The sequence below is a fragment of the Heteronotia binoei genome, chromosome 21 (assembly GCF_032191835.1).
Source record: "Heteronotia binoei isolate CCM8104 ecotype False Entrance Well chromosome 21, APGP_CSIRO_Hbin_v1, whole genome shotgun sequence".
Taxonomy (NCBI): Eukaryota; Metazoa; Chordata; class Lepidosauria; order Squamata; family Gekkonidae; genus Heteronotia; species Heteronotia binoei.
Window position 1 is genome coordinate 130,237,905 of NC_083243.1, and position 17,485 is coordinate 130,255,389.

Genomic DNA, 17,485 nt, shown 5'->3' on the forward strand with positions numbered 1-17,485 from the left:
CCTGGACACGCTTGCATTCAGCTGTGTTCCAACATGATTGGGTGCCACTGTCAACTCTGGTATCCCTTTGTCTGGGTTTCTGGACCAGGGGGCCTGCCCCACCTTCCCTGCCTGGGGCAATAGTACCTTTTGAAATGAGCTCAGTGACAGTCAGAGGCTGAATTGCCCTGCAGCCACCTACAGTATGTGTGAAGGCAACAGAAGTGCATTTTGAGCTGGCCAAAGGCCTGCTCAGTGACCATGTGTGTTCAATGATGAGCCTGGTTGTTGTTGTTGTTGTTAATAATAATAATAATTTGATTTCTTAATCACCCCCATCCCAGATCTCTGGACTGTGGACAATGTACAGGGACAGAATGCCATAAAACAATATACAACTTTAAAATCCAGTATGCAAGATTTATGCAGATCTTATCGTTGGGTGCAATTATTCGGCCCTGCCCTGGCTGCGCCGCAAAGCAGCTGCGCACCGCAGGGCCGGCTTTTGCATCCCCAATAGGATGCAGGAGGCTCCATTTCCCGGGCATCCGGGTAATTTTGTGTTGGGTGGGGTCCCCGCTTCTCTCCACGCAGTCTCGTGGAGCTTTTGGGTGCAGTCGTAGGCATGCTTGCTGCCTATGACTGAGAGCTGTGTGGGCGAGTGGCGTTGGGGCTCATGGAGCCTGCCTGTGGCAACGCGATCGAGGAGCTTGGACTGCGTGCGTCAGACCCAGGCAGAGGCTGTGAGCAGCGTGCGGGGGCGTCTGGGCCTTTCAGGCCTGGGATAGTCTGGCAGTCGCGGCTTGAGCAGCATCGAGGCAGAGCGGCAGCCAATCTAGTGCAAGAGGGGCCTTGTCGACAGTTTTCTGGTCCCAAGGGAGTGTTCGTGCGGCGGCGGTGGACTCAGGTGGTGGTTGTGGGGTCTTTGGGTGTGGTCTGCGGGCGATTTTGGAAGGCTTGTGTTAACAGGCTCCCCCCCCCACCCCTCACCCCCTTCCTTTTGTCACCACTGCCTCCCCCCCCCACACTGTCCTTACTAGGCTTTCCCTGCTGAGAACAGCAGGTGTGGTGGGCTGATTGTGGTGACTCAGAGCTCGTTTGGGCTCATTTGTGCCTTGCTATTTTGAGATTGGTTTTGGTGGGTGGTTAGAGGGGTGTCCACCAAGGAGGTTGAGGGTTAATTCTTGGAACTTAACCCTCCCCCCACTTTATTCCGCCCACCCACCCTTCCTTCCCCCTCACTGTTTGGGTGGATTACATTGCAGTAAAGGGCTGTCGGCCAAGGCAATGGGTCCCAAGAAGAGACAGGGCCCTTCAAAGGGCAAGAAGCCAGTCAAGAGGGCTAAAAAGCCTACAAATCCCGATCCCCTTGGAGAGGATCAACTGGATAACATAGTGATGAGGCAGGCCATTTTGGACAGGGTTTGCGCAATGGAAAGGGACCAGGGGGCGTCTGGGTCACACAGGCAGTTTGGCCAGGGCGGCACAGCGAAACGGGGCAGTCGGGGACCCTTATGTTTGAAAGAGAATTGTTGTCCAGACTTTCTGCTTTACAGGAAGGTATGGGCTCTAGGTCATTGCCCAACCGCACCTAGGAAGACAACACGCCCAAGGAGGTTGTGCCGAGTGACGAAGCCGGGGAGCAGGAAGACGTCAATGACCGGCAGCAGACGGTACAGCCTTTGGCAGTTGCTGTGAATTCACCAATGGGAGAAGGTAGGACGGCACTGTCTCACCAGCAAGTAGCTTGGCCTTGGGGTGTATAGGGCCCAAGTGTATCACGGGGGCCCGGGGGGTATGGGCATGCACCCCCAATGGCAGAGCAAGGCGGACAGTGGGTGTTCCCGTCTCAACCCGGGCCTTCATGGGCATCGGGCTGTTACCCGTTCGGGCGGGTGCATGGAGTGCAGGTGGGTTGTGGTCAGACGCCCCCAGCCAGTGGGGGCGGCTGAGGCTGTCCAAGGGCTGCCAGCAACAACAGTAGCAACAGAGGTTCTTCCCTGGGGAGGCCAGATGCCGGTAGCCCATTCATTGGGGTGGCCCAGTGTGATTTGCAACCAATGGGGTTATTCCCATAATCCATATGGCTCTGTCCCCTTTTTGTCCATTCCTTTCAGAGATTCAGCGATGCCTTTGGAGGACCATCTCACTCCTGCCACTAGGGAAAAAAATTTGAGAGGCGAATATGTTGATGTATTCAGCCTCTTGTATAGGGAGTTAGAGAAAAAGAGTAAAGAAGAAATGGATGAAAAGGAGAAGGAAAAGCTCTGGCGCAGGAAAGTTGACAGGACCTGGGCCAATTGGCTGCCGGGTTTTCTCATCTCTGCAGGAGTTATTGCTAGGGCGCAGCCAAGTAGGGCAGCGCCTTTATTTCAATATTGCGACAGCATATGCACGGCCTATACCGACTTTTCAGGTGCGGCATGGCTACAGTATGATGAGACTTTTCTAATGAGGGCGGCGATTAACCCGATGTTGCCTTGGGACCAAATTAACCAGCAGCTGGGTTGCAGCTGATGGCCTCGGCTAAGTCAAATCTGGGGGACAGGGCGGATAGCAGGCATTTAGTGCACAAGCAAGCAGGTACCTCAACAGCCCTCTTTACGGCGGGTCAGCCGGTTCAACCCCAGCTATTATGTTGGGAGTACACGTCGCAGGGAGCTTGTTTCCAGAAAACATGTAAATTTAGACATGAATGCCCGTTATGCGGTGGCCCCCATGCATTTTCAGCATGCAGCAAAGCCAAGCCAAAAGGGGGGCTCAACCCCCCCGAGAGTGGGGGCAATTTGCAATTTACTGGTAAAGGGGCCCAGCCCCATTCGGCTGAGGGTTCTTGAGCGATTCCTTCAGAATTATCCCAGGGTCACTGACAGCATTTATTTGTTAGAAGGATTTACATTTGGTTTTCGGATCCCATTTATGGGGCCTAGGACCCCCTTTTTGGCATCCAACCTGCATTCCATTATTGGTTTGGAGCACATGATTAGAGATAAAATAGCAAGGGAATATGCAGAGGGGAGAGTTATAGGTCCGTTTAAGGCCCCTCCAGTTCCCTGTTTGAGGGTCTCCCCATTGGGAGTGGTTCCAAAAAAGGCAGCGGGCGAATACAGACTGTTCCACCATTTGTCGTATCCCAGTGGGGGGTCGGTAAATGACGGAATTCTGGAACACCTTTGTTCAGTCCAATATACATTGTTCGACCAGGCGGTCAAGGTGATTCGGGGGTGTGGGTCAGGTGTGGAAATGGCAAAATGTGACATCAAGTCTGCATTTCGGCTGTTACCAGTGCACCCCGTGGATTTTGAGCTTTTAGGTTTCCAGTTTGAAGGGAATTTTTATTTGGATTGAGCATTACCGATGGGATGCTCGGTTTCCTGCGCTGCCTTTGAGCGATTTAGCTCATTTTTGGAGTGGCTGCTAAAACGTAGCTCAGGCCGTGACGAGATCGTACATTATCTTGATGACTTTTTGTTTGCGGGCGCGGCTGGTTCTGGGCGTTGCGCTACGCTGTTGGATCTTTTTATCAAGCTAACGGGTGAGCTGGGGGTTCCTTTGGCCCATGAGAAGACAAAGGGTCCAGCAACTCGAATTACATTTTTAGGTATCGAGCTTGAAACTGTCCAGCAAGCTTCTCGGCTGCCTGAGGAGAAGGTCCAGCAGCTTAGGGCTAGGCTAGCAGCCTTAAAGGTGAAATGGAAGGTTTCGCTTCTGGAGTTGCAACAACTCATGGGGCATCTCAACTTTGCCTGTAGAGTGGTCGCCCCAGGCAGGGCTTTCCTATGGCACCTTTGTGATGCCATGGGGGCCCTGCGGCTACCCCACCACAGAGCGCACATAACTGCAAGTATGCGTAGCGATTTAGAAGTGTGGGAAAACTTCTTGGAGGCATTTAATGGGGTTTCTTTTTGGCGAGAGGAGATGAAGGTCGAAGCTGACCTTCAAATTTCCTAGGACGCCGCCGGGTCTTCCGGTTTCGGCGTCTTATTCAGGAGGCAGTGGTGTGCAGAGCAATGGCCACAAGACTGGCTTGTCAGTGGCATTTGTAAAAATTTGACGTTTTTGGATTTTTTTCCGATCGTTGTGGCAGTCAGTATATGGGGAGAGCAATTAGCCAACCAGGTCGTACATTTTTGGTGTGACAACCTATCAGTTGCACACGTGATTAATTCCTTGTCTTCCAAGTCTAAACCAGTCATGGAACTGGTTAGGGTTTTTACCTTGCGTTGCCTCCGTTTAAATATGTTGTTCGTAGCTAAACATGTGCCCGGGGTTAATAACGGGGTGGCAGACGCCTTGTCTCGCCGACAGATGGAGCGCTTTCATCAGTTGGCCCCGGAGGCCGATCCTCTCCCGTTCTGGATGCCTCCCGACCTGTGGCAGCTTGGCAGGCAGAAGCAGGCAGGGCTATCCTCTTAGCTTTGGCCCTGAGTACCCGGAGGGCTTATGATCGTGCCGCTTCCCAGTTCAAGGTATTCAGGAATTCTGTGGGGCTGGGTGATATTTGGCCCATCCCAGTTGCACATTTGATGCAATTTTGCGTGCAGCAAAAACCCAAAGGGATGGCAGTTAAATCCATTCGAGGGCAGTTGGCTGCTTTGGCATTTATCAGCAAGGCGCAAGGTTACCCAGCCGCTGGGGATGACTTCTGGGTAAAAAAGATGCTGGAGGGTTGGTCCAGGGAGCGAGGGGCAAGAGCAGATGTCAGGCAGCCTATCTCCCCTTCGATACTCAGAGGTCTGGGCAGGATATGGCCCGATGTGTGCAGTTCTGAGTATGAGGTCGTTCTGTTTCATGCAGCAGCACTCACTGCATTTTTCGGTGCCCTTTGGGTGGGCGAGCTAGTGCAGTTGTCTGGCAGAGACCTGTCTGATAGGGCTTTACAGAAGGGTGGCGTTACATTTAAGGATGGGCACGCTTTGCTGCAAGTACGCCAATCCAAAATTGACCAGAGGCAAAAGGGCACTATAATTAAGTTGGGCCCCTGTCAAGAGCCAGGTCTATGTCCTGTACAGACCTTGCATAAATTTGTGAAGGTTTGAGGGACCGCTCTAGGGCCGTTTTTCTGGCACTATGGGAGGGCGCCCCTTACAAAGTACCAATTCTGGACAGTGACCGCACAAGCACTGGGTAAGCTGGGATTGGGTGGGTTCAAGTTAGGGACCCATTCCTTCCAAATTGGGGCGGCATCGACTGCTGCAGCTATGGGATATCTGGGATCAGCTATCCAACGTATGGGAAGATGGAGATCAGCATCTTATAGGACTTATGTGCATCCATTGTTGTGTCCCTAAGGGACTTGTTCTTGATGTTCAGTTATTGACTGTGTTTTTTATTCCAGGTTCTGTGGCTCATCAGGGGAGGCTGAGGATCCTCGTATGTGGACACAGCATGATTTTTTGGGCCGCCCACTTTGCCAGAAGATCATCGGTCGGCTCTCAGTTGGGTCTGAGCCAGTGGGCTATGGTGGAGTGGCTGGGGCGACGGGGGCTCAGATGGGCTGTGATGTTGCCGTTGCTGTTTTATGGAAGGGCCTGTCCCCCGCCTCATATATTGGTCATTCACCTTGGTGGGAATTACCTGGGCCTGATGAAGGGGAAAGCTTTGTCTTTGCAGGTGGTTGCGAATCTGCGGGCCATCGTGTGGAGATGGCCCGGGGTTCGGATCATTTGAACATAAGAACATAAGAGAAGCCATGTTGGATCAGGCCAACGGCCCATCAAGTCCAACACTCTGTGTCACACAGTGGCAAAAAATTTTATATACACACATACACTGTGGCTAATACCCACTGATGGACCTGTGCTCCATATATTTATCTAAACCCTTTTTGAAGGTGGCTATACTTGTGGCCTCCACCACCTCCTGTGGCAGTGAATTCCACATGTTAATCACCCTTTGGGTGAAGAAGTACTTCCTTTTATCCGTTTTAACCTTTCTGCTCAGCAATTTCATCGAATGCCCACGAGTTCTTGTATTGTGAGAAAGGGAGAAAAGTACTTCTTTCTCTACTTTCTCCATCCCATGCATTATCTTGTAAACCTCTATCATGTCACCCCGCAGTCGACGTTTCTCCAAGCTAAAGAGTCCCAAGCGTTTCAACCTTTCTTCATAGGGAAAGTGCTCCAGCCCTTTAATCATTCTAGTTGCCCCTCTGGACTTTCTCCAATGCTATAATATCCTTTTTGAGGTGCGGCGACCAGAACTGCACACAGTACTCCAAATGAGACCGCACCATCGATTTATACAGGGGCATTATGATACTGGCTGATTTGTTTTCAATTCCCTTCCTAATAATTCCCAGCACGGCGTTGGCCTTTTTTATTGCAGACGCACACTGTCTTGACATTTTCAGTGAGTTATCTACCACGACCCCAAGATCTCTCTCTTGGTCAGTCTCTGCCAGTTCACACCCCATCACCTTGTATTTGTAGCTGGGATTCTTGGCCCCAATGTGCATTACTTTGCACTTGGCCACACTGAACCACATCTGCTACGTTGACGCCCACTCACCCAGCCTCAACAGATCTCTTTGGAGTTCCTCACAATCCTCTCTGGTTCTCACCACCCTGAACAATTTAGTGTCATCCGCAAACTTGGCCACTTCACTGCTCACTCCCAACTCTAAATCATTTATGAACAAGTTAAAGAGCATGGGACCCAGTACCGAGCCCTGCGGCACCCCACTGCTTACCGTCCTCCACTGCGAAGACTGCCCATTTATACTGACTCTCTGCTTCCTATTACTAAGCCAGTTTTTGATCCACAAGACGACCTGTCCTTTTACTCCATGACTCTCAAGTTTTCTAAGGAGCCTTTGATGAGGAACTTTATCAAAAGCTTTCTGGAAGTCAAGGTAAACAACATCTATCGGGTCGCCTTTGTCCACATGTTTGTTCACCCCCTCAAAGAAATGTAACAGGTTAGTGAGGCAAGATCTTCCCTTGCAGAACCCATGCTGAGTCTTCCTCAATAACCCGTGTTCATCAATGTGCCTACTCATTCTGTCCTTGATAATGGTTTCTACCAACTTTCCCGGTATTGAAGTCAGACTGACTGGCCTGTAATTTCCCAGATCTCCTCTGGAACCCTTTTTAAAGATGGGGGTGACATTTGCTACCTTCCAGTCCTCAGGAACGGAGGCAGATTTCAATGAAAGATTACAGATTTTTGTTAGAAGATCCACAAGTTCAACTTTGAGTTCTTTCAGAACTCTCGGATGTATGCCATTCGGACCCGGTGACTTATTAGTTTTTAATTTGTCTATCAGTTGTAGGACCTCCTCTTTTGTCACCTCAATCTGACTCAGGTCTTTCAACACCCCTTCCAAAATTAGTGGTTCTGGGGAGGGCAAAAAATTTCGTCTGCCATTTGGTCTGCCATTCTGCCCCGGAGAGTCTGGCGTGCCGCTTGGGATCGAGTGAGCCAGAAAAAAAGCTAATAGGGCCCTGCGGTTGGCCTTGGAAGGTGGTATGGGTACTTTCCTTCCCCACTCTGGAATCAGGGTGGATATGGTAGAGTGTTATCGGCCAGATGGAGTTCATCTGTCTGATGTGGGGAATCGGGCCTTCTTGAAAGACTTGTGGCAAGGTTTTCGGGAGGCTCTGGGTCTCCTGGAGGTCATGAATGCCTAAGCAGAGGCTTGGCATTGGTGGTGGCAGAATGAGCAAGGGGTTTAGACCTTGCCGGTGAGCACCCAGGCCTATGCACCTGTTGTGCAGGCCATCCGTAGGAAAGGCAGATGGGCTTCATGGCTCAATGTCATGGAATATGGATTGGATTTCATGCCTCCCCTTGGTTGCCTCCTTCTAGTGATCGGGGCGGGGTTAAGGGGAGGGTATGTGTGGTCGGCCGGCCCGGTTCTAGCCACAGTAGCTGGCTAGGGCCGGGGGCAGGGTGGCTCGTCCGTTGTTGGACTTGGCGGGGTCAGGAATTGACCCCAAGGCTTGTCCAAGTAATGTTTACCTTGCCATGTTTTGTTAGTTAATAAAGTGGCCCATTTCTCCCAACATTCTTGTCTACCTCTTTATTCCAGATGGGGGTGCAATAGCTCACCTCCTCACAATGGATAATGCTAAAGAGCTAGAACTTCTGGCTCCCAGACAATCATAGGATCTCCAGGCTACACTGCACACATGGAGTACCTAGAACCAGCAACAGTTGAGCAGCCATCATAATAGGTGGAATTGCTGACTTATTGTATAATAAGTGGAGGGGGGTGCACTGGTGGCAGCAGGTGATAGGAAGGAGGCCTAGGGGACTCCTCACTCCTCAATCACAGGATGTTAGGATTACCCTTCCCCCCACTTCCCCCCACTCTGTTTGGCAGATCTCTGTGTCTTTAGGGTATCAGTTGTGTGCTGTGGCCATGGCCCCTCCCTTCCATGCCCTTGCCTCACAGATCTTGGGGGTTGGACTAGGTGACCCTAGAGGTCCCTTCCAATTCTATGATTCTATGATCTATTGGGCTAGGCCCCTGCGGCTGCCAGCCCGTGATTGGTTGGTACCCTCCTGTCCATAAGAACTTGCCATTGCATTTCCATCACACCTTGTGGGTGCCAAGGTACCTTTGCCAGGAACACTGGTGCAGTTGCAGCCTATATGGCCCTTCTGATGCCTTTTTTGCCCAGCCCCAGGCCTCTGCCAAATCCCATTAGGGAATGAACTTGTGGAACTGCTTCTGCATTAGTGGCCAGCCTTCTCCACCACCAAACCCTTGGGATTGTGCTATTAGGCTTGAAAACTATATATATCAGTATGGCAGTATTCTTGGCTGCCAAATTGTTAACTTTTGAGTGCTAATGAGAATGTTAACCTATGTGGTTTAAAGGCCAGATCGTCAAGGATTGGGAAGCCTTGCCTAAATATTTATGCATATAGAAAGGTAAAGTTATTGCAACAAAGTAGGTTGTCTTCTTTTTTTCAAATGCAATCCTAAGGAGAATTATACTCTTAATACACTTTAGAAGTATGTATTAATGTTTTAAAGGATTGCAACAATACCTTAAGAAGATGAAGTTTAATAATATATATATTATTTTATCTTGAAGAAACATTTGAAATATATAAGTTCAAGATCACTTATTGAGTCACATTCATTAATGTAAATAAACTAAAGTTTATTGGCTGTGCATCTAAAACATAAAGTGACAATGAAGATTTTAATCAAGGAAACACCTGAGGTCATCTTTATTTATCCAGAGACACCAAAATCCTGATTTTTGTCATAAATGGACAAACCTCTATCAGTTAGATATGAGTCAAAAGTGCCAGAGGCAAATCTAAGGTTGAGAAGCTAGCAAACTTTGAATTCTAGGAAGTTCAAAGACAGCTAAAGTTCATGTCTATGACATTCTGCAGTGACCGAGATAGAAGAAAACTTGCATCAATCAAAGGAGACTGCTTCATTCAAGATAGAGTGATTCCTTTCTCCCAAGAATAGGAAGGACAACAAGGTAGAAAAATCCAGCTTACGCACTGCAGTTTGTATTCACCTCTGCTTCTAAACGGTGAGGAAATTTTTCCTGAGAGTTGTGATACCAGCTTAGAAGAGATCAGCAACCAGACTACCATTACACATAACTGCATTTTTAAATTTTATTTAAATACTAGACCCCACCCATTTATTCCATTCATCAACACTGTAGGTCCATGTGCTCCAATATTTAACAGTAGTTTGAATACTGAATCAGCAGTTCTGCCTTCTGTCAAAAGAGCTGCAGCAATACCTGATGAAGCAACAGAGAGTATGAGTGATCTTCCTTTTTTGTGAAACAAAATTGGTATAGCACACTTCATACCTTGCCCTTCCTCCCAGTGGGAATCCAAATCCGTCTTAGATCATTCTTCTCTCCTTCATTTTATCCTTACTCTAACCCTATGAGGTAGGTTAGGCTGTGAGCATGTGAATGGCCCAAAGCCACCCAGCAAGCTTCCATGGAAGACTGTGTCTCTTTGATCATCATTTGACATTCTAACCACTAGTCTACACCACAGCAGCTCTAATAGCTTAAGGGAGTTCTTAACTTTCCTTTGATTTTATTTGTAAATTCCCTTGTTTCTGTTGTCTTTGTCCCAAGTGTAGACCCAAGGCAACTTTCATCATTCTCCAGTCCCCCATTTCATCCTTACCACAACAGCCCTGTGAAATAGGTTAGTGTGTGTGTGACTGGATCAAGGTTACCCAGCAAGCTTCAAAAGCAGAGAGGGAATTTGAACTTGGGTCTCCTGGATCTTTGTCAGACACTCTCACCATTCTAACCACTACACATATTGACTCTGATAGCTCAGGGAACTTGCTAACCACTTTTTTGTTTTTTAAAGGAAGGGATACCAAGCCTTATGAGGGAAGACTGGTGGACTTAGGAATGTTCAGTCTGGAGAAGAGGAGACTGAGGGGGGACATGATTGTTTGAAGGGCTGTCATTTAGAGGAGTGCAGGGAGCTGTTCCTTTTGGCATTAGAGGACAGGATTCACAATAATGGGTTTAAATTAAGGATGGGAAGGTACTGGCTGAATATTAGGAAAAACATTTTACAGTAAAAGTTGTTCAGCGGTGGAATCAGCTACCTAGGGAGGTGGTGAGCTTCCCCTCCCTGGCAGCTGGACAAACTCATCAGGGATGCTGTAGGGATCCTGCATTGAGCAGGGGGTTGGACTAGATGGCCTGTGAGGCCCCTTCCAACTCTGTGATTCAATGATATTTTCCACCCTCCCCGTCTATGCGGCCTGTAATTTCCTGGTTTCTCATAAATGGGTTATTGCTTCTATTGTAGATAGCAAAGGAATGTTCTGAAGACAATCTGGGCCATGATGTTCTGATTCCCTTCATTATGGCCAGTGCAACTCCCATGATCATCCTGAAGCAGAATTCTTGGTTTCTTTTCTGATGAGTCATGCCTGCTGCACAGACAAGCTTAGATTGCATTGCAAATATGATTAATTTGTTCTGGAGATATCATAGACAAGGATGTCCCAATTCCTTTCAGTTTTGGTACTGCAATTCCCATCATCTTCCTGAAGCTGATGACCAATTTTTGAAATGCCCAGTTTCATTTTGTAATGAGTTATGCCTCTCACAAATAGGCAATAATTGCTTCAATTGCAAATAGCATGGAGTGGGTGGAGTCTGGAGATAAGCTGGTTCAGGGTATTCGGATTCCCTTCATTTTGGGCATCACAATTCCTATGATCACCCTCAAGGTGGAGGCTAATTTTGAGCACCCTGGTTTTATTTTCTGATAAGTTACACCTAGGTTTATTTTCTGTTAATTTACACCTGCCACTGACAGAAAGATGGACAAATGCATCTTTTTATTATTATTCCTTACCAGAAACCAAAGTAGCTATGACCAGACCCATAGCTAGGATTTTTTTTTTTTGAGAGGCCTTGAAAAAAGTCAGATGTCACCAAAGGAGAGGGCAGGAAAGACAACTAGGTCCAATCTACCCCCAAGGAAGCACTGGATGGTACTGCGTACAAACTGGTTTAAATTGGAATGCAGCATCCAAGAGACTGGGAGGGACTTCCTTTAGACTGCTGGACTGTGCTGCTGGGAAGGACATGGTTGGGGAGCCCTGAGTTGGAGCTCCTGCTAGGAAGATGAAGGCAGGCTCCCCAAAGGCCCCCCTGTAGCTACGATCCTGGCTATGACAGATCTTGTATCTCCCCAACTCACAGGCAGATTTTCCCACCAAAATTTCAGTTTCCCTCAGTGACTGAGTCACCCTACAGTAGTTGTATCCTATATATAAGCCCAGGTGTATTGGTGGTTTCCAACTCTCCCATTGGCCCATGATGCTCACCTCCTCACCCACTGGCCTGTCAACCACTGCTCAACTCTACTTACATCCCATTGACTGGGTCTGCTCCTCTCCCCTCCCCACTGCCAGCCCAGCCATGTCTTCCTGACCCAAAAAAATGCCTGTATCTCCTTGGATGGTGGCAAGTCTGGCAGAAAGTGGTGGCCATCTGGGGGAGGCCTGGGCCACATGAAGAGGCTGCTGTTGCCACCTGGGTGGCTGGTCTGGGGAAGCTGCCTTTGTGTCCTATTGACCAATCCCTCCAAAACCTCCATTTTCCCTCAGGCGCTGTTGCTAGGCAACCATAGTATTCCAAGCATGGTTCTGTCAGTAAAAGGCAGGGGGAGACGTTTTTCAGGCCTATTTTGAACTCTGAGGGAGCAGCAGCCCCCCTATGACAACCAGTGTGGCATACAAGTTAGTGCTTCCGAGCAGAGTCTGCCGGATCCAGGTTCTTGCTGTAGAAGCTGATTAGGTGATTTTGGACCACTCAGAGACTTTCATCCTAACCTACCTCACAGGGTTGTTGTGCAGATCAAAAGGGGGAGAGGAGAATGGTGTGAGCTGCTTTGGTCCCCACAGAGTCTGTGTTGCCATCATCATGCCCCCCACACCCCCATAATTATCCTTCCTAATCTCCAATCTGGGCTTTGAGCCACCACAGACATGGGGACACACACGTGTGTGTGGGGGGGGGGGGAGTCAGCATTGTTTTCAGCTGTGGATAGCTGAGAAAACAGAAAGGGGAGGGAAAACAGAAAGGGTGGGGTGAGGGAATGTCATGGGTGAAGGAGTAGAGAAGTGCCAAGGGTATGGGGGTAGTTGAGAGGAAGAGGTGGTTGGGGGTGGGTGGTAGTTGGAGGTGGCTGAGGACAGGGGGGAATGAATGCCTTCATATCTTCTATATTGAAATAAACTTAAACTGTCCCACCCTTTGTTTAGATATTGGTTTAGGCTTTTGTTTAGCACAGGAACTTGAGGGAAAATACAGGAGCAGTTTTGTCTTATTTTTAAACCCATATTAAAATAGCACTTGAGGCAGAATAACTTTCAAAACAGAATCAAGATTTTATTAAACAGGCAGGGAATATATATATAGGAGAAGTCAAGATTTAGAAATATTGAGATAAAACTTTATAATTTATTCAGATTTGAGATCTTAGAATATATAAGCGTGTGGTTGTAGCTGTAACAGCTTCTTCAAAGAGTCCGGCCCTTTCCTTTCCGCGCCGCCGCAGGAGGCTGTGGGCGGGGGCCGCGTTTTGCCTTCCCGGATGGAGCGAGGCAACGGTCCCCATCCATCCGGGTGATTTGCTGGGCGTGGGCTAGGGCTTTATAAGCCCAGCCACGCCCGAGAGCACGCACTTCGCCGCGTTTTGTTGGTCGAGCAAGTGCGTGCTCTTGTCGGCTTGGCCTCAGTCGAGGCCTGCTGCGGCAGAGTCAGACGTCTTCGGGTGCTTCCTCCTCTGGGCTTGCTCTGCGCATGAGTGTGTGTTGCGGCAGCGGCTCCTGCTGGACGGCGTCGCTCTAGGCGGGCGGTAACGGCGGCGTTTGAGCCGCGGCGGGCCCTTTCGGCGGCGGTGGTTTTTCTCGAGTGGCGCAGTCTCCTTTGGGCCCTGTAGGACCTGGGCGGGTGCCTCTCTGCTGCTTCTTTGTTCACTGAGGGTCTGATTCAGTAGAAGGCAGCTTCATATTTATCGAGGGAGCTTCGTTTTTGCCACTTTCCCAACCCCACCCCTTTTTTTTTGTTCCTTAGGGGGTTGGCAAGGGTGGGGCTTGCCTTTGGAGTGGAACTTGGCCTGGTTGGGAAGCAGCCTCACCTCATTGGCCCTGGTTCTGGTCACACGGCTGATCCTGGTATAAGGCTTCAGGCAAGGAGACCTTGAGAGCCTTGTTGGGTTGGCTAGGCTATTAGGGGTGAACCTGCTTTTTTCAATGGCTCCCAAAAAGGGCCAGGGGACCTCCAAGGGCAAGCAGCCTGCTAAGGCCCAGGGCAAAAGGCCTGCACCTAGCAGGCCCGGGGAGGATGAGGAGGCCAGCACTAGGCAGGCCACTGTGGACCGTTTGGCTGCATTGGAGCGCCAGCATGGCTTGGATCCGGGCACATCTGGGTTACCCCGGGGGCGGAAAGCCGCGTGGGCATCCACCAGGGCTTTCGAGCAGGAGGTCCTGGCCCGTCTTTCTACATTACAGGACATGGCTGCCCACCCTGGCCCGTCTGGAGAGCCGAGTCAGGTGCCTGTGGAACCCACCTCGGATTCCGAAGATGGGGACGTTCCTGCGGAGGGCCCAGATTGTCCTGAGGATTGCAGCGGGTCTACACCTGTCATGGTTGCGGTTGGCATGCCTGGGCATGAAGGTAAGCTGGGCGGGCCGGGGCCGGCTGGTGCTTGGCCGTGGGGTGTTTGGGGACCCCTCTATCAGCCTGCAGCTTCTCTGCCGTCACCTTCAGTTGGCCCGGGCGCAGCCGCTGGGTCCTTGGGTCCAATGGCATCAACTTGCAGTTGGGGACCTTGTGGGCAGGGCCAGATTCTGCCGTGGTGTGCCACGCCCGCCTCTGCAGCAGCCGGCGCCCCTTCCACATCTCAGAGTACGGTTGGGCAGACCCCACAAGGTGGATCGCTGCTGTGGGGTCAGTTGTGGGGGGGTCAATGGTCGCTTGGTTGGCCTAGCAGCCCCAGCGGTTTGGGGGGATGGGCCCCAGCCTCATTGGGGTCGGTTCCGTTTCAGTGCCGCCCTTTTGGTGACACGGCCATGCCCTTGGGTGACCACTTGACGGTGGCCACTCGTGAGAAGATACTCAGGGGTGAGTATGTAGACGTCTTTGGCCTTCTTTACAGGGAGCTGGAGAAGAAGGACAAAGACGAATTAGATGAGAGAGACAAAGAAAAGATTAAACGTAGGAAGGTTGAAAGAAATTGGGCTAACTGGTTGCCTGGATTTCTAATTTATGCCGGTGTGATAGCGCGTGCACAGCCTTTACGGGCTGCACCGCTATTCCAGTACTGTGACATCGTCTACAAGGCATATACGGACTTCTCGGGTGCTGCGTGGCTGCAGTACGACGAGGAGTTCCGGATGAGGGCTGCTCTCAACCCTGCCATGCCTTGGGATCAAATAAACCAGCAGCTCTGGCTGCAGCTCATGTCCCCGGCTAAGCCTAATGCAGGGGACAGGTCCGACAGTGGGCACCTGGTAAGTAGGCAGGCAGGTGCGTCTGGTCCCCGCACGGGTGCGGGGCAGCCGGTTCAACCCCGGCTTTTGTGCTGGGAGTATACGTCCCAGGGAGTTTGCAACCGTAAGACCTGCAAGTACAAACATGAGTGCCCACTGTGCAGGGGCTCGCATGCTTTGTCTGCATGCAGCAGGTCCAAGCCCCGGAGCAGACCTAAGAAGTCGGGGGGCAGGGCCGGAGCACATGGCTCTGGTAAAGGGACCCAGCCCCATCAAGGTGAGGGTTCTCAATGAGATGTTAACTTGTTATCCTAGAGTAAGTGATAGAGCTTACTTATGGGAGGGTTTTTTGTTTGGTTTTCGTATTCCATTTCAGGGTCCACGCGGACCCTGTATGGCTAAGAATTTAATGTCCGTTAAGGGGATGGAACGAGTTGTTAGGGAAAAGATTTTGAAAGAGTGCGCAGAGGGCCGGGTTTTGGGCCCTTTCAATGCTCCCCCTGTTCCTAATTTGCAGGTGTCGCCTTTGGGTGTAGTACCCAAAAAGACGCCGGGAGAATTTCGGCTAATTCATCACCTATCTTACCCCAGGGGTGGGTTGGTGAATGATGCTATCCCGGAGTTCTTGTGCACGGTCCGTTATACTTCCTTCAACCAGGCTGTCAGGGTCGTACGGCGCTGTGGGGTTGGCGCTGAGCTGGCTAAGTGCGACATAAAGTTTGCATTTCGCCTATTGCCTGTACACCCGGACGACTTTGAGCTCCTGGGCTTCATGTTCGAGGGTAAGTTCTACATGCACCGGGCGTTGCTCATGGGGTGTGCTATTTCGTGTTCGGCTTTTGAACGCTTTAGCACTTTTTTAGAATGGGCTCTTCAGGAACGGGTCGGGTCTGCCAACACCGTTCATTACCTGGATGATTTTTTGTTCGTGGGCCCCAGGGGTTCGGGCCAGTGTGCCCAGCTTCTTTATTCCTTCCTCCAGTTGGCTGAGGACCTTGGTGTCCCGCTGGTGCATGAAAAGACGGAGGGCCCCACCCGTGTTCTGACCTTTTTAGGCATCGAATTGGATACAGTTAGGCAGGCGTCCCGCTTGCCGGCTGAAAAAATCGAGGGCCTATGTCAGAAGCTTGCTGGGTTGAAGGGCAAGCGTAAGATTTCGCTTCTAGAGCTCCAGCAGGTTGTGGGCCACCTTAACTTTGCTTGCAAAGTGGTGGCCCCCAGGAGGGCTTTTTTGCAACGCCTATGTGATGCCATGTGCACTTTGCGTCTTCCCCATCATCGGGTTAGAGTTAGCCGGGGAATGTGGGAGGACCTTGAGGTATGGGAACAATTTCTTTCCGAGTTCAATGGGGTTTCCTTTTGGCGGGAGGATATGCGGATTGAGGCCGATCTGCAGATCATGTCCGACGTCGCTGGCACTATTGGCTTTGGGGTCTATTTCCGTTGACGGTGGTGTGCGGAGATGTGGCCTGTCGCTTGGTTGGACACAGACCTTTGCCGTAACTTGACATTTTTAGAATTTTTCCCAATTGTGGTTGCAGTCCAATTGTGGGGTGAGGAATTGGCCAACCATGTTGTCCACTTCTGGTGCGACAACATGGCCGTGGTTCAGGTGATTAATACCCTCACGTCCAAATCAGTCCCGGTTATGCGCCTTGTTCGGTTTTTTACCTTGTGTTGTTTACAGTTAAACATTTTGTTCCTTGCCAAGCACGTGCCCGGTGTGTGCAACGTGGTCGCGGACGCTCTGTCTCATCGTCAGATGGAGCGGTTTCGACTTCTCACACCAGGGGCCGACCTGCTGCCGGCTCGGATGCCCCCAGAGATGTGGCGGCTTGGAGAGTCGAGGCCAACCGGGCAATGATGCTGGCCCTAGCCCCCTCTACCCGGAAGGCCTATGATCGCACTGTTGAGCAGTTCACGGCTTTCAGGGAGCAGGTAGGATTGGCCGACCTCTGGCCGATTCCAGCAGCTCATCTCATGCAGTTCTGCGTTGAGTTGAAAGGTAAGGGGCTTGTGGTAAAAACCATTAGGGCCAAGCTGGCGGCACTGGCGTTTACCAGCAAGGTGAAGGGATTAGCTGACGCTTCCAGAGACTTCAGAATATGTAAAATGTTGGAGGGCTGGTCCCGTGAGCAAGGCCCGCGGCCTGACATGTGGCACCCCTTTTCACCTGAGGTGTTGAAGGGTTTTCATAGAATATGGCCAGTGGTTTGTTTTTCTAAGTTTGAGGCTGCATTGTTTCAGGCAGCTGCCATGTCCGCCTTTTTTGGCTCGCTTAGGGTTAGTGAGCTGGTGGTCCGCTCGCGTAATGATTGTTCTGGTCGGGCTCTCCAGGCTGGAGATGTTAAAATTACTGGGGACTGCGCATCCTTAAGGGTGCGCAGGTCCAAGACCGACCAGAAACAGCAGGGCGCCACGATCACCTTGGGTGCGTGCCATGATCGTGACATTTGCCCGGTTTTAGCTTTGTCAGATTACATTTCTGTTCGGGGTGATGATGCCGGCACCTTTTTTCGGCACGAGGATGGG